The sequence below is a fragment of the Rhinopithecus roxellana genome, chromosome 14 (genome assembly GCF_007565055.1).
Source record: "Rhinopithecus roxellana isolate Shanxi Qingling chromosome 14, ASM756505v1, whole genome shotgun sequence".
In the NCBI taxonomy this organism is placed as follows: domain Eukaryota; kingdom Metazoa; phylum Chordata; class Mammalia; order Primates; family Cercopithecidae; genus Rhinopithecus; species Rhinopithecus roxellana.
The window spans coordinates 34,401,669-34,409,483 of record NC_044562.1 but is presented as its reverse complement, the minus strand read 5'-3'; the positions used below and the strand labels follow the sequence as shown (position 1 = coordinate 34,409,483).

The 7,815-nt window shown below is 38.2% G+C and overlaps 1 non-coding gene across 1 annotated transcript; it reads left to right on the top strand.

The window, feature by feature from the left end:
* The first annotated feature begins 7,309 nt into the window (after positions 1 to 7,309).
* On the top strand, positions 7,310 to 7,408 carry LOC115893409. Its single transcript, XR_004053416.1, has one exon. It is a non-coding gene; the product is annotated as a small nucleolar RNA U13 (small nucleolar RNA).
* Positions 7,409 to 7,815: the final 407 nt, after the last annotated feature.

Sequence of the window (7,815 nt, the reverse complement as noted above, 5' to 3'; positions counted from 1 at the left end):
AAGGTTGTTTCACTAATACTTTCTTCAATAAGGAAACTGGGAGAAAGGACTTCTGCTAAGCTACTGACAGCCATTCTGCGTTCAGTGTTGGCACTGTCTGGATCTTAGCAGGTATCATTGGAAAGCCTTTTTTTTTTTTTTTTGTGAAAACTATTTATTTACCTTAATGTTCCCAGAACCAATCTATGTGCAAGACATAAGCTATTAGATAAATATTTGCTGAATGAACTAACTTTTCAGATGATCTAATCTAATTTCTTCTTTTCAATATTAGCCCATGGTTTCTCAGCCCTTCAAAAACCCTGGCTATCAAATCAATCATAATTCCTACTTACCAGAATTTCCTGGTCATCACTGGCAGAGGGAACAATATGTAAGGCAAGAAAGAGGTAGGCGTAAGGATGCAACATAATAAGGGTGGAGAACGTATCCACCCCCATAGCATTATTGAAAGGTGTTACAAAGTCCACCTCCACCAAAATATCTTTTCTTTTGATACCAACTACCACTATGACCTGATCTAAAAATGGGCATTGCTTTTTTAAAAGGAATAAGTATTTTTGAGAAGGGAAGGAAATGAAAGGTTTCTACCCTAGCTTTGCTAATGAATCAGGACTGATCTGACAAGCATCACTTTGAAATTTCGAATGAGTATTGGCCTTAGGGCAATGAGATCAAAATGAACACATTTCAATAAGAACCAAAAAGAGGGAGCATTAGGAAGACACGAGGCCAAGAATGACACGAGCATAGACCCACTGTCCCACTGTGCTGCGTTCTCCAAAAGATTGTCAACACATGCTAAAAAAGGATATTTGAATGGTTTATAGATACTCTATTCTGAAGTTTTAGCACATTTTTTATTTTTTATATTTCAATTTTCTAAAATTAGAATGCACTTTAATGTGGAATGTTATACATCTCCTCAAAAATAAGAACAGAGTACCTATTCTCAGCAACAACAAAGATAGAAAAGCAATGGCACACATTAGAATTCCAAAATTCAGTGGTTGCTCCTTTCCAGGCTGAAATTTATGCTCCAGGAGGGTGTCTTTTATTTATTTGTTTATTTAGTGACACAGTGTGACTCTGTTGCCCAGGCTGGAGTGCAGTGGTGCGACCTGGGCTCACTGTAACCTCCACCTTCTGGGTTCAAGTGATTGTCATGCCTCAGCCTCCCAAATAGCTGAGATTACAGGCATGTGCCACCACTTGGAGCTACTTTTTGTATTTTTAGTAGAGGTGGGGTTTCGCCACATTTGCCAGGCTGGCCTTGATCTCCTGAAGTGATCCTCCTGCCTTGGTCTCCCAAAATGCTGAGATTATGGGCATGAGCCACCGCGCCCAGCCCAGGAGGGTGTCTTTTAATCATTAGTTCTCTGTACCTAATTAGCCCAAGCATCAGACTTCAGAGTACGAAAAGGCAGTTTCAACTCTACCATGTCCTGGTACTGTGACCTTAGAGCTTCTTCAGGTCTTCATTTTCTGCATCTCAAAAATAGGAGTAGGAAGAGAATGTCCATCTTTGGGTTGTAATGAAAATGATTGATAAGAGCACTTCATTAACTGGAAGTCATTGTGCAAATGTAGTTGGTTGTCCTTGTCTTTGAAATTCTGAGTTGCTACTGATGCCCCAGGGAACAACCTTTGCCACTCCCTAGTGGTGGTGTGTTCTTTTGGGAGCACAGCTCCTAGAAATAAATCAACCTCCCTCATTACACTTTTTGGAGATGCTTCTCTGTGGATATGCTTAATATTTGGTGTGGAACAACTGCATGAACACATTGCATAAAGAATACGTGGAGAATAATCTAAGCAGGGAAAGGTTGAAGTGTTCTTCTGTGTTTGCACCTTCTTAACCTTCTCCATTTCTCCACCCTTGTTAAGCCTAAATGTCCTCAATGGCCTCCTTGCCTGCATTTCATTGCCTTGTCTTTAACATCTTTGCAAACATAAAGTTTTTGTGAGAAGGAGCAAGTCTACAAATGAATTTGTGCTATGGACACTTTGATAACTCACATTTATGTTCTGTTAACTGTAGATCCTCTCTCCTTTCTAGCTTGCACCATCCTTAAACATGAAAGTATTTTTTAAATAAAAAATGTTTATTTAAATGTAGCTCTTTGTAGATTCCTTTCCCTTTAGTCAACACAAAAGTTTTTCCTGAGGGCAAGAATCATGTTTATTCTCTTTCTGTCTCTCTCTCTCTTTTTTTTTTTTTCTTTTAGATAGGGTCTTGCTTTGTAGTCCAGGCTGAAGTGCAGTGGCTCACTGCAGCCTCAACCTGGGCTCAAGCAATGCCCCCACCTCAGCCACCTGAGAAACTGGGATTACAGGCGTGCACCCACCAAGCCCAGGTAATTTTTTTTTTCCTAAGGGACAGGGTCTCACTGTGTTGCCCAGGCTGGTCTTGAACTCTTGGGCTCAAGGGATCCTCCCACCTCAGCTTCTCAAAGTACTAGGATTATAGGCCTAAGCCATGGCACCCTTCCTGTTTATTCTTTATTACGTTGATTTAAGAACCCAGTCCTTGCCCCTGTACTCTCCTGCTATCCATCTGCTATTCATATCCATGCTGAATCGACTCCAAAAGCAAATAAACACATTCTTAAACGCTGATTGAAAACCTGTCATTGGCCATGCACAGTGGCTCATGCCTGTAATCCCAGCACTTTGGGAGGCTGAGGTGGTCGGATCAACTGAGCTTGGGAGTTTGTGACCAGCCTGACCAACATGGAGAAACTCTGTCTCTACTAAAAATACAAAACTAGCCAGGTGTGGTGGTGCATGCCTGTAATCCCAGCTACTAGGGAGGCTGAGGCAGGAGAATCGCTTGAACCCAGGAGGCGGAGGTTTTGGTGAGCCAAGATTGCACCATTGCACTTCAGCCTGGGCAATGAGAGTGAAACTCTGTCTCAAAAAAAAAAAAAAAGAAAAGAAAACCTAGCATTAAAGAGCCAAAGTAAATTATGTTTTATTTAATGAGGGGAAATAAAAGAAATATATATATATATTTTTTAAGTATAAAATTATGTTAGGGGTTTTACAATACTTGAACTTAAAATTTGTATTTATTTATGGTTGACATCCTTTAACATTTAATGATAAAAAATGTGATAATAAATTATAGTGATGTTATTCCCAAGTTTTGCTTCTGCTTGAAAGGTCTTCTGACATCCAGGTTTGATAACAAATAGATGCAATGTGTGGTCTCTTGGGTCTGATATTTAATCTTAATCCTAAACTAGACTATTTAAAGGAAAGAAGACATATGACAGATGACAACTGTGTTTCATCTTATAATTGAGCATATGGAGTCTTTCTTCTTACTCCTGAAGGGTGACATATTTCCTGCCCCAAGAAAACATCCAAGTATTCTATTATGCTCTTATTGTTCCAAGTGATCCAAAATATTTTTCTTTTGCTATTGATTTTTATATGGAGCTTTTCCAGATATTAGATTGAAGATTTTAGTTTAACCTTGTAGACTGAACTTTTCTTTTGAAATACTTAGGATAGTGGTTCCAAGTTCTGAAAATATGATGTGTTATTAAAGGTTTTATTTTTTATAACTAAATTCTAAGAAAGTACATCTGATTAAATGGATTCATTTATGTAAAGTGTAGAGAACAGTGGGTGGCATGTAGTAGTGATATATAACTCTTAGCTATGTATTTATAATGAACATTGCCATAGCTATACATTTGTAATGGGCATATATACATTGCTACACATCAGTATATTTTATTGAGTAAAGTTATATAAATAAATCCACACAAATTATTTTCCTTAAAACTTAATGCAAATGAGGTTTTTTGAAAATCCTTAAAATATGGAAATTTACTTTCCCAGGTATTCAGCCATGATATATACTTTTAAAATCTATGTATATATTCAATTATTTTACTTTGAAAATTACAAAATCGACATATTGGCAAGCAACCCTAAGATAAAACAACACTTTCACATGGCAATCACTTTTCAGCCCTCAAGCATGTGGGAAAGGACACAGTTTGTCCACCTTCTCAGAGTTCTTTATGGAAATACAAAGATAGTCTGTATCAGGCTGGAGGTTACTAAGCCTTTACTGGGGCCACTATAGTTTACTAGGGCTGCCATAATATAATACTATATACTGAACGGCTTAAACCAGAGAAATGATTTTCTCACAGTGCTGGAAGCTAGAATTTCAAAATGAAGGAAAGTTTGGTTTCCTCTGGCTTCTCTCTCCTTGGCTGGCAGATGTCTGCCTTCCCTGCTGTGTCCTCACATAACCTTTCCTCTGTGGGGGCACATCCCCAATGACTCTCCCTTTTCTCATAAGGACACCAGTCATTTTGAATTAGGGCCCACCCTTATGACCTCATTTAAACTTAAGTATCTCTTTAAAGTTCCTATCTCTAAATATAGTCACATTATCTCTCCACATAGTACTGGGGGTTAGTATTCAGCATGTGAATTTGGAGGGACACAATGTAGCCCATAACACAGGCCCTGTTCTACTTTTTTCTAATGTTAATTACACTTTTATTCTTTGGGGGATTTTTAAATTACACTTTTTTTTTTGAGACGGAATCTCCCCCTGTTGCCCAGGCTGGAGTACAGTGGCACAATCTCGGCTCACTGCAACCTCTACCTCCCAGGTTCAAGCGATTCTCCTGCCTCAGCCTCCCAAGTAGCTGGGATTACAGGTGCCTGTCACCATGTCCGGCTAATTTTTATTTTTAGTAGGGATGGGGTTTCACCATGTTGGGCAGGCTGGTCTCGAACTCCTGTAATCCGCCCACCTCACCCTCCCAAAGTGCTGGGATTACAGGCGTGAGCCACTGTGCCCAGCCAAATTACACTTTTAAAATAAAGTTTTAATTTAGCTTTTCTTGTTATTAGAAACATAGCCAATCGGAGAACTCAAAATCTAGGATTTTAGAATCAAAGGAACTTACACTTCTGATCTAAAGATCGCTTTATATTACTTAGTAATTTAGACACCGGAGTAAGACATGAAGAATACATCTATAAGGGTCTGGTACCAAAATCCTGAATTTATGCAAGCTAGATTCTACATAATCAGTTCTAAGTCTCTGGATTTTTTTTATGAATTCTGGCAAAACCAAGTATATATTGGTTACCACTTTTCTAATTTCAGATAATTCCCAAATTTGTAACTTATAGTTGAATCGTGCTGTATAAATAATATCTAAAAAGTATTAATGTAAACCTTTTCAAGAAATTCTATGCGTTATCTCAGTTAGCAACTGACAGACAATTCTTAGATTCCATCTAGACCAGTGGCGTCCACTAGAAATATAATGGGGATGACATATGTAATTTCATTTTATTATTTATTTATTTGAGAGAGAGTCTACTCTGTCGCCCAGGCTGGAGTGCATTGGCACCATCTCAGCTCACTGCAACCTCTACCTTCTGGGTTCAAGTGATTTTCCTGTCTCAGCCTCCCGAGTAGCTGGGATTACAGGCATGTGCCACCATGCCCGGCTAATTTTTGTATTTTTAGTATAGACAGGGTTTTACCACGTTGACCAGGCTGGTCTTGAACTCCTGACCTCAGGCGATCCAACCCCCTCTGCTTCCCAAAGTACTGGGATTACAGGCATGAGCCACCACACCCAGCCGACATATGTAATATTAAATGTTCTAGTAGCCACATTTAAAAACTAAAGAGAAAAAAATAAATTACTTTTATAAATATATTGCTTTTAACCCAATATATGCTAAATATTGTCATTTTAACATGTAATCAATTAAATTATTAGAAATATTTTGTATTATTACTGTTCTCGTCTAAGTCTTCAGAATGAGGTATTTGTTTTATACTTACAGAACTTCTCAATTCAGGTTAGCCACGTTTCAAAGTGCTCAATAATCACATGTGGCTCATTGATACTATAATACAGTGCAGGTCTAGATAGTTAGTTCAATGGTCAGCAACACATTGTATTAGGTGCAGGTCCATACTATCCTTTGCTAGTGTGTTTCAGAAACAAGTATATTCATTTACTTTTAAAAATCTTTTAGGGTGTTTTGAGTTACTTCTATAGATTTCAAATCAACTGCCTTCCACAAAAATGACATTGCTTACTCAAATAATAATGTTTGAAAGTAGGATGGCCCAAGATTTGGTTAATTCAAAGCCTTCATAATGGCATAAAAAACCCCAGGCTCTTCTCTTCTTTCTTAAACCTCAAGATTCTCTCTCTTGAGGTCTCTACTAAACCCGTCTCTACTAAAAATAAAAAAATAGTTAAAGGATGGCTGTGATGGTTACTATAATCATATCCATAGAGGAAAAGGCATTGCTTAAGCTTCTTTCTAAGAGATATGAAAAGTTTTCCCAAAATATCCACCTAATACAAAAAAAGACAGTAAAGAAGAAACAGAGGAACAAAAAAAGTTAGACATATAGAAAACAAATAGCAAAATGGCATAATTAAATATAACAATAATAACATTAAATGTGGGCCAGGTACAGTGGCTCATGCCTGTAATTCCAGCCCTTTGGAAGGCTGAGGTGGGAGGACTGCTTGAGCTCAGGAGTTTGAGAATTAACCTGGTCAACATACCAAGACCTTGTCCCTACAAAGAATAAAAAATTTAAAAATTAGCTAGGTTGAGGTGGGAAGATTGCTGAAGCCTAGGAATTCAAGTGTGCAGTAAATTATGATTGTGCCACTGCAGTCTAGCCTGAGTGACAGAGTAAGATCCTGTCTCAGAACACCACCACCAGCAATAAAAAACATTAAATGTAAATGGACTAAACAATCAAACTAAGAGGCAGAGATTGTAAAATTTGTTTTGGTTTGGACAATAAATTATGGTTCACCTAAAAACAATATATTTTTATTTGGTTTTAATGTCATTAATAGGTAAAAACTCATATTGAAACTCTAATTATAATAACATAATTGTAGGACTTCCTCAAGGATAGTTCTAAGGAATTAACACCCACACATTCTTGGAATCAGAAAATTGAAATGCAAGGATATTCAATGAGCCATTGATGGGGATATTGACCTTACCAAAATAATGTAGGAGTTGAGGTAGAACACAAAGACTGTGAACCAGGTCCCCAGATCTCTGTGAATGAACGTCTGTGTCCGTGAATTGGAGGTGATGGAGACTAAGAGTAGAGAGTAGTAGAGATAGATCTTTTAAGTGTCTATAGTTAGTGTGTTATCTACTAGTTATTGTATTAGGCACTCAGATAAGCACAGAGAAATAAAATGCAGTCCTTGCCCATAAAGAGGAGTTCAGCATGAAGGAGCAGACAACTTGTAAAGAAATCAGTGTGATCCTTTTGCAGTTCATAAGCATGATGTTTGGGTTTTCACATGCATCTGTGAGAAGTACCTTCCTCAAACCCTGTTACAATGGTGGCTCACATCTGTAATCCCAGCACTTTGGGAGGCCAAGATGGGTGGATTTCTTGAGGCCAGCAGTTCGAGACCAGCCTGGCCAATATGGCAAAACCCGTCTCTACTAAAAATACAAACATTAGCTAGCCATGGTGGCCTGCACCCACAATCCCAACTATTTGGGAGGCTGAGGCACAAGAATTTCTTGAACCCAGGAGACTGAGGTTGCAGTGGGCCGAGATTATGTCACTGCACTCCGGCCTGGACAACATAGCAAGTCTCTATCTCAAAAACAACAACAAACAAACAAAAAACAATCTTGTTACAACATGAGGACATCAGCACATTACCTGTCTAACATTAAAAAAAGAAAGGAAGAAAGGAAACAGACAAATGAGTGAAATTCAATGATACAGGTGTTACAATTAAATAAGCTCCTGGT